At 39.6% G+C, this 17,686-nt stretch overlaps 1 protein-coding gene across 1 annotated transcript in view; it reads right to left on the minus strand.

Annotated features, from left to right (window-relative positions):
- The window catches only part of LOC115727613 (disease resistance protein RPV1-like), an 81,310-nt gene that overhangs the window by 8,436 nt on the left and 55,188 nt on the right, over positions 1 to 17,686 (minus strand). The gene's annotated exons all lie outside the window — the stretch shown is intronic.

Genomic DNA, 17,686 nt, shown 5'->3' on the forward strand with positions numbered 1-17,686 from the left:
AAAATTTATTATTGATGGTCGAAATATTTCTACTTCATTTTAAATTTTTTTAAATTTCTTTAAAAATAATTTTTATTATTAAATAGATTATTTACTTTTTAAAAATAAAAATTTATTATTTATTTTTTGCTTTGACAATAGGACATGACAACTCGGTAGTGGTGGTCGGCGCGGTGGTCGATGGTTGGAGGTAGTTAGCGGCGGTTGCGATCGGCGAAAGTTGACAATTGGTGGCGATTGCGACCGGAGAAGGTCGGCAGCGAGGGTGGTCGACCGTTGGCAGTAGTCGATGACGATCAGTGCCAATCGCAAACGGCGCTGGGCAGTGGCTAGCAAAGGTCGGCGGTGGTTGGCTACCGGGGGCGATCGGTGGGTAAAGGCGGTGGGCGGTAGCCGGTAGTGGTGGCGATAGGTGACGGTTGATGATGGTCTGTGGTGGCGAAGGTTGACGGAGGTGGATATGATCGAAAAGAGAGTGAGAGCGTAATGAAAAGAGAGTGAGGTAAGAAGTACTTCTTGAGTTTGATAAAAACAACTTTATAAATGAAAATTCGCTTCAGAAGTGAATTTTTTTTTTTTTTAAAGTAAAATTTTTTATGAAACGGATTTCTGCTTCAGAAATTATTGCGAAATGGATTTCTATTCTAAAAGCATTTTCGGAGTAAAAATTCACCTCCAGAAGTGTTATCATATGCACCCTAAGTGCAAAAGTTGATCAAAATTCGACAAAGCTCTGGCATTATTTGAGCGGTTGCCTCCTTCTTCTTCCGCCATCAATATTTTCATAGCCTAATCCGCAGCAAAAGACAATTAATTGCTCTTAGTTTGGCTCTACGTACACACGTCACAAATTTACATCAAACTAATTTTTTAACCATTAAAAACTCAAAATTGGTTTACATGTGGTAAATTTACCCTACATTAGTTTTGATTAAATTTTATCGTAAAATTGCTAATTTAGATAATATTTAATATTGATAGGTATACTAGTTTGAGTTTTTTTCCTTTTATTTATCATAAGTGTAATAGTTTGAGATTTTTTATGGTCAAAAAATTAGTTTGGAATAATTTTACAATCAGTTTACCAGTATAGGGTTTATCGTGACTGAAAAATAATTTGAAATAAATTTATTGGGTGTTTAAATTAATTTGAAATTTTTCTTGATATTAATTACTTATTACTTGACACCAAACGAGGAGCGGATGCTCCCGAAGTGCGCTCTTTTTTCTGCCCGCTTCTTTGTCTTCTTCTTGAGATGATAGGATACTCACGAGTCACGAGTATCGAGAGATGGATCCGAGCAACCTGCTCTTTTGAATGAACGATGAGCACATGCTTTCTGAACGATTCTAGATCCACGACATTTTTGATAAATGAGTGCAGAGAAGATGCCTTCCAGCTGCACAAAAAGGTCTAAAGATAAAACAAAATGAAAAAGCTGGACGGAGAGCATACGCTTTTTGGGTGGAGATCATGCCTTCCAGCTGGACGGTGTTAAGAATTTGTCGGCATGGAGCATTTCGATGCACTTCTTTACTTTGCAGTGGACCTCCACCTCAGGGATGAGCACGCTTCAAGATAAAATCGAAAATTTAAAATCCGAAATTAATAAAATCTAAGTCTATTCAGATCTCACGATATGTAGAGTGCGTTCCAAATTTTAAAAATTAAGAAACTTATTCTAACGAGTAGGTTTCAAGTACCTAAATCATGAAATAAATTTTTATATCTTTCTTAGTACATGTCTATTTATGATCTATGATGTCCGATGATGATTATATATTCTAAAGTCAAATAAAACTTTTTAAATTTCAGAGAACAGTGCCAAAAACACTGTTACACTGGGTCGTGACCTATAAGGCGGCCTGTAACCCTCTGTCCGAAAGGGCATGGAGTGCGATGAGTATATGGTCTCATCCTCCCGTCTCCTGTATCAGGACGGACGTTAAACGGATGGAGCCATTGCGGTATCCGCCCCTATCGAAGCCGAGATAGTAAAAGTCATAGGTTTGGTCAACCTATGGTCCTTTAGGACTCGTCCTTTTAGGATACGGCTACATTCGATCCCCGAATGTGACAACTGCTTGTCTTTGCGAATGGTTCCAAGGGATTTCAGTCGACCTGTGCCCTTGATGCAATACACAGGCTTCGTCCTGGGTTTTGCTTGCCCGTCAAAACCTCCGGGTTTTGCACAGGTGAATCACTTCACAGGTGCAAGTGGGGATCATCACTTGTTGATGGTCTTTCTCTTCTCCTTTTTTCTGGTGCAAGTGGATTCACTCTACCTTCCTGAAGAAGGCTAATTTTTGGAATGCCAAACGACCGACGTTCTGCTCGTGGTCTTGGAAGAAAATACTTGACCTACGGGAGGAATTTTCCCATCTCTTCAGATGGCGGCCGGGCAAAGGGGATACGGTATTATTCTGGTCCGATCCATGGCATCCTCGGGGACCTCTCGATAAGGTATTCTCTAATACCCAGATTAACAGATCGGGCATCCCTCGAAAAGCTACGGTGGCCGACTACTTCTTGGGTTCGGGATCTCCCTCCGAGGTACGTTCCATCATTGAATCCTGGCCCGAGCAGCTCCCGGTACTTGATCAAAGCCGCCTCGACAGATTTCGGTGGCTCGGCCATACATCGGGGACGTTCTCAATTGCCTCGGCATGGAGCTCCATTCGGCCATGTAGAGCAATTATGCCATGGCATTCCTTCGTATGGAGTAGTGTAATGTCCCCGAGATACTCTTTTCATCTCTAGCTCATTACATTGAAGCGCCTTCCTACCCAGGTACTACTCCTCACATATAATAGAATTGCTGAAGCTACTTGTGCTTTTTGTCGAGCCGCACCAGATAGCATAGATCACTTGTTTTTTGGCTGCCATCACACCGGTTCTTTGGCGTCCTTTTGGGCTGCAAAATGTAACCTCCCTTGGTACAATCGATGTTGGGAGGACAACCTCCATTGGGCTATTCACCATATCGGTGGTCGTTCCTTCCACCACCGGATCGCCCGCTTCTCCTTCGGGGCTCTTTGTCACATCATATGGAGGGAGAGGAATCGTATATTGTTTCGCAACAAGATTCTCTACTTACCGGCCATCAAACAGCACCTTCTTAAGGTTGTTAGAGATAAGGCGCTTACCTTCAACCATGTACAAGACACTCCTCGCAATCGGAGGTTGCAGGCGAGTTGGGACATCAATCCTAGTATATTTACCTAGCTAAAGGGTCGTTCTGATTGCTTGTTTGTCGTTATCTGTTTTTTAACTTGACCACCGAGTCACTCTTGCACTTATCCCGATCGCCTTAAGTGCAAGCTTTTGTAGTGTCCGGCTTCTCTTTTGATGTTTAACTGGGCTTTTGCCAAAAGTCAATAAAACTCTTACCTTCCCAAAAAAAAAAAAAAATTTTAAATTTCAGGTTTCAAAAAATGAAGAACCTATTCCAGAGCGTTGGCTTTATATTCTAAATGTATCATATACGGGACCCGAAAATGCTCATCTCTACCTCCGATTAGTGGTCATAGCATTCACTCTTATTTTGCTTAACTAAAAATTTTTTAAAAAAAAGAAATTGGCGTAGTCCCAACTCCCTTGAAACCGACTCCTAAAACCCGTGGCAAGGTAAGTTTCAAGTTTCAGGATATGATTGTTGACCAAATCAACAGGATCCTCCTAGTTTGGTAGTAGAAGATTATAGGAGATTTTCCTAATTTGATTGTTATAGTTGTTACTTTGTATATTTCCCGAATATTCGGGAATTAATTATGAACCTCTATCAATAAAAGGGCAATCCCCCTCTCAAAGAACGACATAACCTTGAGAGAGGATTCCCGAGGACGTAGGCTTGCTTAAGCCAAACCTCGTTAAAATTGCGTTTGAGTTCTTTTCTTCTAAATTCATCATGGTATCAGAGCGGGTTCAACTCTAACCTGTTATTGTTTGTTTCGACTATTCTTCTAGTCGCCTTCTTGTTGTGTTGTCACCATGGAAGGATCGGATGATGGCAAGAAATTGTCGATTGTTCCAACTTCTTCTTCTTCTACCAAAGGTCCTCCACAAGATTCTTACAGCTAACGACTCACCAACATGCTTCTGAATGAAAGGAATTTTCTTCCTTGGTCTCGAGCAGAATCAGTAGCTCTCGGAGGCCGTTCAAAACTCGGCCACATCAATGGTAAGATTAAAGCTCCTTAGGAAGATGATCCCAGCTATGAAGAGTGGTTAGCCAACGACCATTCTGTTATGTCATGGATCTTCAATTCCATGGAGCCCCGAATCTACGAGATTTTTACATACTCCAACTCTACTCAAGCATTATGGGACGCGTTAGTTGAAATGTATGGGCAACTTAGAAATGCCTCTCGGATTTTTGAAATCCATCAAGAATTGGCAAATTCAAGACAAGAAGAGAATTAGTCGTTTACTTCTCATCTTGGAAATTTCAAAAAGAGGTGGGACGAGCTCCGACAGATGCGTCCCGCCACTCAATCCGTGGTTGATTATGTTCGTAGAGAGGAGGAAGATTAGACCTTTCAACTTTTGGCTAGCCTTCGGCTAGAATATGATGATCTCAAATGGCAGATCCTAATGGGACATCACTTACCATCTCTCAACGAAGTCTGTGCCACGATTCGGTCTCTCAACAAAGTCTGTGCCACGATTCAGGGAGATAAAACCCGACGTCGGGTCATGAATCCAGCACCGACAAACCTAAAAGGAACCGCTGAAATCTCGGCTCACAATGTCATAGCCAACAAACCAGCATAGGCTGTCGCTAGATTTGCCAAGGGAAAGACGAAGAAAACCGGTCGTTTCCATTGTGAACACTCGTGATCGTGATGGTCACACCAAGAATCGTTGCTTTGGATTCTTCATCCTCATTTGCGAGTCGGCAAAGAGAAGGGGCCAGAAGCAAAATTTGCTGCTCAAAATAATCCAAATAACCCGATGGAATTCCAGGCCAAACTTGAGAATCTTGCGAATCAATTTCGGTTACTTTTGCAGAGTCAAAGATCCAACATTAGGACAATTGGATCAACCGGCTCATCTCTTGAATCAAGCCACATGGTACAAACTTCCGGTAAGGTGTTCTTGACTCGGTTCAAAAGTTAGTTTGTTGTAGACTCGGGTGCCTCTGACCATATGTTTAATTCTGATCAAATGATGGTTAAAATTTTCTCCAATGATTCCTCTCCTATTACTGTTGCTAATGGAGCACAGGTTCCAACAGAAGGAATAGGAAAATTCAAGATGTTGTCTAAGAGTTCTAATGCATTGATCGTACCTGATTTGTCTTCAAATCTATTGTCTATTAGTAAGTATACAAAAGAATGGAATTGCAATGTCATTTTTTCTGCTTCAAAGGTAATATTTCAGGATTGCATCACTAAGAGGACGATTGGTGAAGGGAGGCTGCAGAATGGACTCTATGTCATATATCAATACCCGGAGGCATTGAGTGCAATCCGGAATATTAAGAAGATATCGGAACTATGGCATAGACGCATGGGTTATCCATCCGATAAGATTTTACGCATTCTTGATAAATCTTTATCTCATGATTCTAGTTCATGTGATTGTTGTCATTTTGCAAAACAACATAGACTTCCTTTTCCTAAGAGTACACATTTCTCCTCAGAATTATTTGATTTAATTCATTCTGATGTCCGGAGTTCTCCCATTGAGTCTCGAGATGGCTATAGATATTTCGTCTCCTTTATTGATGATAAGTCTTGCACTACATGGTTGTATCTACTCAAAACCAAAAGTGAGGTTCTTATTGTTTTTCAGGAATTTTGTGCTATGATACAAAATCAGTTTAAGACAAACATAAAAGTGATGCGCATGGATAATGGGACGGAATACACCAATCAAGCATTTCAAGCGTATTTGCATAAATTGGGTATTATCCATCGGACTTCATGTGTCGGGACGCCCCAACAGAATGGCACAACAGAGAGGAAAAATCGTCATCTTCTAGAAGTTACTCGAGCCTTACTTTTTTCAGGGAATATACCGAAAACATATTGGAGTGACGCTGTTCTCACCGGTTGCTATATTATTAATCGGATCCCTAGCCGAGGGCTTGATTACAAGATTCCGATAGAAATTTTATATAGAAGGAAGTTTAATATCTCGCATTTGAGGGTTTTTGGCAGTACATGCTACGTTCACTCGAACAATGGCAAACTCGACCCTATAGACGAGGATCCCTTTCTCCACCATACCACGGTAAGGCCAATCGGTGAATTTGTTACGAGTGTCTAGCCCTCGAAAACTTAGGAGCACGTCGTATGAATGTCCGGAGGATGCCGGTGAATTCGCCCCTTTCTCCATTGTAGGATCTGTAAACACCAGAGAGGTCGAATCCTCTCTTTTTCTCAGGAGAGATTTGCTTTGGGTGTGCTTGCAGTTGCATCTGAGCGAGGGCTCTCAATACAGTAACTTCTGGGTCTCAGACTCTCAGGCATCACGGGGGTAGGGAATAAGGCAACTGACTTGGAATATTCCTCGAGTCAATCCAATAATGATCTTCTTCTTCTTCCTTTATTTTTATTTTTATTTTTTATTTTTGCTTTGGATGCCCCATCGTCTTTTAATTAATTTGTTTGGTCTTTCTGTATAACTTGTCCAGTTCCATCGGGTTGGCCACCAAAAAAGGACAATAAAAAAGAAAGAAAGAGACTTTCAGTTCGATTTGGTTAATCGAAACAAACCGAACCGAAAAAAAAAATAATTTTTAATTTTTAATTAACCAAACCGAAAACCGAACTGAACCAAAATGTAGAAAATTTTTGTTCGGTTAAGGTCGATTGATGGTTTAGTTTTAGTTTTTCGATTCAATTTTGACATCCCTACTTTTGACAATATGAAAAAAGAGTGTTTTCAAGATTAGAAAAACGAAATCGATAAAGAGACGATCAATGAGATTACCAGCATAATCAACATTAGTGAAAAACATTCACTAATCCAATCCTAAACTTTTTAGTTTTGTTGATTCAATCCTAAATCTTTTCACGTTTTGCTAATTGAGACCATTCAGCCAATATTATATTGAAATCGCCGACATGGACATCGGTCGTCCTACATGGCACAATCGATACCGACGTGGATAATTTTAATAATATTTTTACTATTTTATTTTTATTTTTTATTTTTCTTTGTTTCTTTTCTCTTTTTTCCGTTTTCCCCCATCAACCATTGTCGGGCCTCGTCGCTAGCTAGCAAAGGTTGCCAGCCTCGAGCAAGGGACACCCAGGCCATCACTAGCCCTTGCTCGAGGCCGATTTTGCCGGTCCTCGCCCGAGGCTGGTGGATAGAAAAATGGAAAAGGAAAAAGGAAAGAAAATGAGAAAAGGAAAAAAAAAAAAGGAATAGTATAAAAAATAACGATTATTATTAAAAAAATTTCATAGTCAGCACCGGCTGTCCTATGCCGTTAGCAATATCCGGTCAAAATTGGCCAAATAGATTCAATTAGTGAAATTAAAAGGTTTATGATTAAATTGGCAAAAATGCAATACGTTTAAGACATTTTTTGACAGTTTTCCAACCAATGGAGTGTGAATAAATATAAGTGGAGCAATTGGTTCAAAATTTTTCTAATAGTCAATATCATACTCTTGCTTAAGCAAGCCTAATATTGCTTAATAGAATCATCACTGTGAGTCTTAATGTAAAAATCCACTTGTAACCTCTTGTAACTTTTTTTCCCGTCGGAAAATCAACCAAATCCTACATATGAGTCCTTTTCTAAAGATTGCACTTCCTCAAACATTTGTTTCTGCCAATGAGTGTTGGAACAAGACTCCTGATAAGATTTTAAGGTCATGAAGAGGAGCAAAATACCAATGATAATTAAGGAGACATATTGAGGGCAGTCCAATCAGAGCGTTGCATGTAAGGTTCAAATTTAGGAAGTAATAAGTTCAGATTAAAAAAACTTCGTGATTCTTCCAGGTCGGAGTAAAAAACTTCGTCAAATGTGCATTCTTCGGACCAATTGATAAGTGAGATTCCTCTAAAGATGAATCAATGTGCTGTCATCCTAGAAGTTTTCTTGTCCCGTTCATTTAGTAACAAAATTTTAAAATATGAAGAATAGTAAAAGCTACAAAAGTGACGGCACAAAATCACAATTTATAGCTTTGAAGTTAGAGGATATAGAGTGAAATTGAAAGGACTTTGATAGCATAATGGTTTTTTGGTGATTATGAGAGTAACAATATATTATGAGTTACAAATTCTTAAAAGTGTGGACCTCACAATAATTTTTAATTAGTTGTTATTTATTTTCTGTGACTCAAAACAAACTGTTAGAATAAAAGTCACCTAAAGACTATCATAACATCAATTTCCAAATCAAATGGAATTTAAGGATGTCTTTTGAGCTTTTCCTTATTCTAATCATATGAGAGAAAACTTCCGGACTCTTAAACTTTCAATCTATATCAAATGCACTTCTTACTTTTTGACGTTTGCAGCAATGTTCATTTTTAAATAAAGATCCTCAACTGAAAGATTAAGTAGCCCCTCTACCACGTAGGTGTATTTTATGGGAAAAAGTACACAAAAAAAAAACCTAAACCTATTGCATTAGTACCAATTCAATAATAAACCTTTCGATTGTATTAATTTAGTTCTAAATATTTTTACATTAGTAACAATTCAATCCATTCAATCAATTTAGGCCGGACACTTCTAAGGTAGATGCCAGCCATCTTACGTGGCGTGGCTCACGCCGACAGAATGTTTACTAATTTTTAAATATTTTTTTCTTTTCTTCTCTTTTCCTTCTTTTCTTTCCTTTCTCTCTTTTTTCTTTTCTCCTTATTCCCTTTGCCAATCGCCATGGCTGGTGAAGGTCACCGGCCGCAGACAAGGGTTGCACGAGGGTGGCCACGTCCGGCCCTCACCTATGGCCAGCGAGGGCGGCCGGCGACCTTCGGCATGTTGGATTACGATATATGGAAATTGGATCGGTGCTCATGGTTGAATTAAGTCTTGAGATATGATATATATTCACAGGCCTATTTCCTTTTGGGCTTAATAACGTCTGATGTGATTTTCGAGCTTAACAATAGCTGATGTAGTTTTCAAGCCTTATCACTTGGCAAATCATGACTAGGATCGAGCGCGGGGGCATTCCTAGGCCGGCACGGCCTAGGCATGGTTGGCGTGGTTAATTGATGCTAACATTATCTTCCTAAGAACGACTCAAGGTCTTGCAGCGATAAATTTACCCTCCGTTGGTTTTTATTAAATTTTTCCATCAAATTGATGAGTTGGATGACATGTGATAGTTGCCGGTTGTATTAGTTCGGAATTTTTACCCTCGGTTTGTCACACGTATATCGGTTTTGGGGGTTTTCGTGGTATTTACCCAATTTAACGCAAACTAAATGATGATAAATTTGTTACATATGTACTACTTTAAAGTTTTCGGTGGTATTAACCCTTTCATAAATCATTATATTTTATCAGATGTTACAATTGAACAGATTTGGGTTGTTAATTTGAAGGCGGCTTTTCGGCTGGTAGTTTTGTCGGATAAATGAGTGCCTCGTACGATTTTTACTCTTAAATTTAGGTTTTTCTATTTATTTATTTTTTAAAATTTTTAGATTTTGAAATCGGGTTTTGACGTAATGATAAACATCTCAAATTTTTAAAACTTGGATACAGAAATTCGAAGCTGGCGTTTTAATTCGGTTCAATGCAAGAAAAGTTTCTTGTTAATTATCTATGGGTTGTTATAAGCATGAAGATGAGAAGATATGGCCTTCGTCTTCTGTAGTATGGCTTAGCAATTGGATTTGGTTGTTGAATGTGGAAACAAAGAAATTATGTTCATCCTCAATAGCAGAAGAAGAAGACGATCATGATGATGACGACGACGATGATGATTTTGCTGGCCGATCATAATCAAATTTCGTCGCACTTTCATTTTTTATCTATCTAGGCCGAGGACAGCTAATAAGTCTGATTAGACCGAAAAAAAAAATTAATAAGTCTGCCTGGCTAGTCACTAATTATATGTCTTGGTCTTCTATTATAGTGTGAGTCTTGGTCTTTGTTTTTTTTTTTTTCCCGGCTAGTACGAGTCTTGGTCTTTGTTATATCTTCCAGCTAGGCAACATGGATGGAACCTTTGATAATTAGAATCTCCCTAAGGTTAAGTATCAATAATTACCTTTTAAAATTTGGTTGTGGGCAATGACAGAGAAATATACTATTATTAAATTAATTAATGTATGGTAAAAGCACAACAACTATAATATTATCTCAAATTTAAAAATCAGAATTAGGTAGGAAGACTACTTTTGTTTGTGGATAATACCGTCATTAGATTACTTTTGTTATTGATTGTAATATGATTCAATATTTCCCGACCTTTCATGTGTATCTTTACGAATGCAGCCAACACTTGAAAGACTCTGGAAATTTCTTGGGATTGTGACAAAAAGGGCAGATAAGGAAATAATTAAATGTTTAAATCTTGGAAATGTCGTATTGTTTGACAAACGTTACTCTTGAACTTGATTGCGGGAATAGAACGATAAGTAGATGCTAATCCCGAATTTGTTAAGTGATTCTTGTCCATCTTCTTCTAAGTTATAAACTTCATCGAGCATGCGAGTACCGATTATATTTCAGACCAGTTTAAGGTATAATTATGAACAATGAAGAGCTCAAAAATGTAGTCACGTATAATTATAAACAATAAAAAGTTTAAACACGTGACATAAATCATAAATTATAAAACTTCGTTCCTAATTCGTCAAAATAAATTTTTAAACTCCATTTTCCATTCATCCATAAAATAGAGAGAGACCAAAAAAAAAAAAAGTGGACAAGAAACAAATGAGGCAAGACAAAATTAGACTCAACTTATTGGAGAAATTATGTTATTTTTAATGTAGCTAAGAACCGATTCCAAAATTGGTCCGGTTCCCGAGTGGGTCTTCACTTGGGACGGGAAACTAGACCTATTCAAACCGGTTCCAAAAATTTGGAATTGGAACAGGGACTCGAGCCTGTTCACGTTGGAATCGAGAACTCGACTTGTTTTTCGAGCGGTCTAGTCCGATTTTTCGGTTCTACCCATCCATTGTACACCCTTACCCATGTCGGCGATTTCCAGCAATAATTTACTGGATGGACTCAATTAGCATAAATTCATCAGATTTAAGACTTTTTGGACACTTTTCACTACCATTGGGTGTAGAGCGTTTTACTTGATCATTTTTTTTTGTTTTTGTGTTATGCATCTACAGACTCCTTTATATAGCCATAAATTTCCGAAATTCCTTACCTATTTTTCCTATTATTTGCAATTAATTGTATCATATCATAAGGTTGCGCGTACTTTAGTCTTTAGCTTAACATCAAAAGTGGGGGATTGCGAGAACGGCGACGATGCTTTATTCTACTTGAAGAGGATGACTAGGATTTAGGATGAGCCCTTTGCCTTCACCTCCCTTTTTCACCCATACTCTCCGGGGTTGTGGTCCTTATGGAGAAGATGAAGCAGAATTGCGCCCCCGCCGTTGATCCGATGAATTCGAAGGGAATGACTCCCGACGTTTCTAGCCTAGCATTTTGATGAATTGCCTCTGCCAATTGAAAAGATCCAATCTTGGACTTGAACACGCAACTGTGACCTTTAACACTTTGATCAATGGGCTTGTTGGAGAAGAAGAAATTGCTGAAGCCATGGCTGGGAACTAGACGTTGTCATATACACTTAGGGATAATCGGTTTCGGTCGATCCGGTCCGATCCCACTCGAGAACCGAGAACCGGATCGATATGACTAGTTCCCGATTTCTAGGATTGGGTACCGGACCGGTCCGGTTTCCGGGTAGTTGTATGAAACTCGATGGATTATTAGTTGGGGTAAGCAACATGGACTTTAATTCTAATATATTAATTTAAATTTGGTTTATATTTAAGAAATAAAAACTAACCTGGAGATTATTAGGTTTACATTTAAGAAACAAAACAAATAAATAAAAAATAATCGGTCGGGTTCTCTTTGGAATCGGGAACCGGACCGAACCGGCCAGTTCAATTTGGTCCGAGTGGTTTCCAATTCGGTTGGTCCGTCTTATTCATCCCTAGTTATCGAACGGTAAGACTGGTGGCAGAGGCTTTGAAGTTCTTTAACATTATGACTAGCCTGGGAAGTCGCCCTAATGTTATCCTTATAATTCCCTGACACATGGCTTATGTTGCATAGGCAAATGGAAATAAAGCAATTGTTTAATTTGGTCCTTAGAAAGATCCAATTAGGTCTGCATCACTATTCACGAATTATTTGTCTTGGTCTTTTACTGTGGGGTAAGTCTTGGTCCTTGTTACATCTTCCGGCTAAATGACATGGATGGAACCTTATGATAGTGACATTCTCCCTGAGGTTAAGAATCAACAATTTCCTTTTTAAATAGGTCGTGGGTAATGATAGGGAGATTGGCTATTAATTAAATTGATTAGCGTATCGTGGAAGCACAACAACTATAATGTTATTTCAATTGAAAAAAACAAAATTAGGTAGGAAGACAACTTTTGTTTATGAATGTAATTATGCAACACCCTCGTTAGATTATTGTTATTACTATTAGTCATAACCTTGCTAAGTCGAATCAATGTTTCCTGATGTTTTGCGCTGGAATGCAGCCAAGCCAACGCTCGAAAGACCATGGAAAGTTCTTGCAATTGTGACAAAAAGGGCAAATAAGAAGAATAATAAAGTAATTGGTTCTCAGAAATGTTTTATCGGTCGACATTCGTTAACTGTCCACTTGCTGGCTGCGGAAGAAAAGGGCGAGTAGATGCTAATCCCCGTTCCGTCCATGACATAGGATCCTTTCGGCAAACCACGTTTTTCCTAGAGCCGTGAATATGGGTCAATGATCCATTTTTGACCCATATTTTGTACAAATGGATTATATATGGGTTCTAAGTTTTCAAAGGGCTGGATGAAAATGGATCCAAAAAAATTTAAATTGAATCAGATGGGGAAAAAATGGGTCACACACTTAAACCCATTTTCGACCTATATTGGACCTATTTTAGATTCACGAGGTAACTCTCACAAGTTGCAAATGGGCCCAAGGCTTCAAAGACTCAACGAAGTTGTTTTTTATTTTTATTTTTATTTTTATAAGTGAATGAAAGAAATTAGAAAAGAAAGACTCTTTCCTCAGCCCACGCACTTTGAGAATTAAGGGAAAAACCTATTCATTTTATGGCGAAATCCTACTTTTCAAAGTTGAATCTTGAATAGATTTTTCACGGTAAAAAGATACCTAGAGTGTCAATATTTGTGTACAACACTCACTTTATTACCAATATTGTTTTTGGATCACTTAAGTGCCAAATTGAAAAAAAAAATTGGAGAAAAACGATCACCTAAGTGACAATTTCAACAAAAAAATGATCATTTAAGTGCCAATTCCAATAAAAAAAAATACGTGTGATATTTTTTTTATCAATTTTTAATATTATGTGTCAATTTAAAAAAAAAATCAACCCTCACCCCACGAGGCATCCACGTGGACTGTTCAACTTAAAATAGTTAAATTTTTTTAAAAATTTAAATTAAACAGAAAAATAGCCTAAAAATAAAAATAAAAAATAATAATAAGGAAGCAAAAGTTGCAATGGCGTGGGCTCATAGTCCTCGTCGCCGCCACTACCCCAACATCGTCGGCAATGGCTTGCAAGGGGTGGGGAATGACCCGGGGGGGTCGCTAAGCCCCGGTGACCCCCACCAAGGCCTCACCAAGGTCGGCGAGGCCCGACCGTGGGTTTACGAGGTCAGCCACAATAGGGCCTCACCAACCCAAGCGAGGCCTCGGTGGGGAACGGTGGTGAGGCCTTCCAAGCCCTAGCCATTGCAACAAAGGCTTTTTTTTTTTTTATATATATAGTTTATTTAGCTTATTTTTTAGTTTTTTTAATGTTTTTAACTTTTGGTTTTTTTTTTTTTGCTGACTTGGAAGCTTTGCCGAGTCATGTAAATGTCACGTCAGATTTTCGGCGAAGCTCACGGAACTTGGCACTGAAATAATTTTTTTTTAAAACAATTGACGATTAAGTGATCCGAAAAAAAATTATTGGCACTAAAGTGAGCCCCATACACAAATATTAGCACTCTTAATATTTTTTTTGCCTATTTTTCACTAAAGATTATATTTTAGACATGCATCCAAAATGTTTAGACGGGTGAACTATTCCTAAAATATCTTATATGTTTACCGTACCGGTTCTATTTTGGAATATAATCACAAAAGACAAAAATACCCTTGATCGGGTCCTTTTTTGAAATAATAAAGACACTTTAGGCCCTTATTTGAAACAACGTCCACTTCCGTCCCTTATTTGAAAAAATGAGGGCACTTCAACCTTTTATTTGAAAATTTTCCATGATATGGATAGACACGTGATTAAAAGCAAACAATATCAAGCCCGTGACCCATTGTTGATGATAAGTCGATATCAATATTGGTGCATATAGGTGATTAGTGTTGAACTGTTGATCGGTTGTCGATGTACCACGGTACCGTATGGTTAGCGATGGTCGACAAATGTATTTATTAATGAGATTCGTCAATTGCCAATGCGTCGGGAGAAAGTTTAACGCATGAAGAGCATCAAGATGCAGTTACAAGTTTGAAGTTGCTGAAGAACAAAGTGATTGAGATCTTGGAGCAACAAGCACGCGTTATTAAAGGAAGAACTGTTCGGATCGTGAGGTTTCTGTTTGTACAACAGTGTGTTTTTCTAGCTATAGTATTCAGATTGGCGTTGTCGATTAAATTTCGACATGCGTATCTATCCATGTGTTACGTTGTCGATTGATTTCCGGTATAGCATCTTTACGTTATCATCAAGTTTTGTCGTCAGTTAAATTCCGACGAGGTTTTGTTAACTTTTGGTTTAGTTACGGTTACAACATTTTCCAAGCTTTGTCGTTTGTTAATTGCTGGCATGGTTTGTCTTTGCACAATGGCATGCTTTTTTAGCGATAGTATTCAGATCGGTTTGTTGTCGATTAAATTTTGACATGTGTACTATCCTGGTGTTACGTGGTCGACTAATTTCCGACATAGCATCTTTACTTTATTAAGTTTGTCGTCAATTAAATTCCTATGAGGTTTGTTGACTTTTGGTTCAGTTGTAGTTACTATATTTTCCAAAACTTTGTCGTTTATTAATTGTGGGCATGGTTTGTATTTGCACATTTCCTTATTTAGTTGTGTAATATTTTTTTCTTTTTTGGTAAAGTTAGATGTCACGCCCCGATCGTCGAGTGCGCGGCATCCATGCCATCTCGTCCCTTGGGTTAAAAAGATCTCGTCTCGGGCACGCTACCAACCCATGAGATTAACTACGAATGTGGAAACGTACAATATTCCTGGACAAAAATATAAGATAGGGATAGATCAGTAGGAAAAACGCATTAATTCAAAAACATGATCTTATTTATAGTCACGTCATGAGTCAACCGAAATGACACGCTAATTGGTCCCATACTTCGAGACGGAGTAGGATCAACTTCGTACCTACTCCAAATAGGGCTACGTCACTTTCATCCTTATCGCCTTTTCAAGAATTACTAGCTCTATCACTTAGAACCCGAAAATGGTTTAACAACGATGAGGTGATATATAAATCTCGGTGAGTCAACGCTTAAGCCCCGCTAAGGCGTTGATTCGTGCGAAGGATCCTATCAGTCAATCACATATTGATATATAAATATCCCAATCACATGCAGTTCACTTGTTGAAAATCACATGGTATGTAATACTCAACATAATATGCCACACATAACAACCTATAGATATCATGTCAATCGCATACGCAGACACCACACATGGTCCGATTATTAACGGCCATCCGGCCCAATTGTACACGATTGGTGTGATTTTACACTACGACCGGTAGTGTCTACTAGCGAGACCGGACTTCGTCCCTTACTTCCGGCGATGGCATTTGATATCCCGTGTGATTCGTACGCCCGGCACGATACGGCACTATCGGGAATCCCTGTAGGGGTTTCGGTCCGTCACAAGCTGTGACCGGCATCCGACAATCCATATGATCCGTACGACCGGCACGGGCACAGATTGACGTGCATCCGACAAGTCGTATGATTCCGTATGACCGGCACGGTACGAACTTGCCATGAATAATCTATCGTGTGACCACTCAAGCATACTCAGCAAATAGCCAGTTTATAATCCGCATTTAGTCAAATGCTCACCGATATGCTCACACAGCAAAACTCTTGAGTAATCACACAAATGCACATGTTATCCATGCGACCTCGTATCCATAAATCAAGTGATCAAACTCCAACGAATCAATCAATTTGACTAACCATCCGCCAAGGCATTTCATCAGTTAATCTATATAGTGATCAAACTCCAACGAATCAATCAATTTGACTAACCATCCGCCAAGGCATTTCATCAATTAATCTATATAGATTATAATCGAGCGTAGATAAATAATTCAATGACAAACATTCAATTCAATCGTACGTAATTAAATCCAAATCGTCAATCAATCATACGTTCATCCTTGACTTATTGTTCACTCGCGATCAAACAAGGCCAATCAATCAATCAATTATTCAGTCCCAACTAGCCACGGTCAGATTAACCTAACTAATTATGACCATTTAAACTAAACAGAGTCTCTAGCCTAAACCAACCCTAATTAATCTACTTAAACACCATAATAATCTAATTAAACTAATTCAAATGTAATTAACGACCTAACCAAGGATTAGAGGTTAACTCACCGTTAATAACTCGAGGCGAGACCAGCGACGATCCACGGGAATTCCTCGGCACGAACATCGGGCGAGGCTCGGACTTTTTGGCCCACAAACTTTGCCATTCGGCCCAAATCCTCGGTCACATGGGCCAAAATTCTCGGCCACGGCCTGGCACATGGCCCAGGCTCTTGGCCAACTTGGCCAGACACGAGCCAGGCGCGGCCCAGGTCAAAACAGGCTACGGTCCATGGAACTGGCCCGCGAACGGGGCACACCGGAGACAGAACAGGGCAGGCGAAGGCAGGGTAGGGATGTTCGCGGCTGTGGTGGCTCTTTTGGGCGGTGAATGACTTCGAGGTTGACAGTGAGGGTGTGAGGTGGTCAGGACAAGGTTAAAGGACAGTTGTGGGTGGCGGAGCAGCGACTGAGAGCTGAAAACAGAAGCAGAATAGCAGCACAGGTGGGGGCAGAGCAAGGTCTCTGGTTTGGGCTGTTTCGGGGTTCCGATGGTGGTGGAACTTCGTGGGGCTGACGATGGTGGTCTAAGGAGGACTGAGGGATGTGGCTAGTGGCTCTTGGTGGTCGGAACAATTGCGGAACCAAGCGGCGCAGCAGCGAGCAAAATAGAGCAGAAAACAGGGGAACAAAGCAGAAGCTTCGCTTCTTGAGGCTGTTCGGGGTTCGGCACGGGACTGAGGCGGCTCAACGGGGATGGGACAGGTGCAGGGGTGATCGAAGGAAGGATCGGAGCTGCAGTAGGAGCGAAAACAAAGCAAGGGCAGCAGCTGCAGCAATACAGCAGAAACAGAAACAGGGCTGCAACGAGGGAGTCGGGCCGATTTGAGGCTCTCGGGGGCTGCCGCGGCGGCGGCGATGGCTGCAGACGGTGGA

Source organism: Rhodamnia argentea, chromosome 3, assembly GCF_020921035.1.
Source record: "Rhodamnia argentea isolate NSW1041297 chromosome 3, ASM2092103v1, whole genome shotgun sequence".
Lineage (NCBI taxonomy): Eukaryota > Viridiplantae > Streptophyta > Magnoliopsida > Myrtales > Myrtaceae > Rhodamnia > Rhodamnia argentea.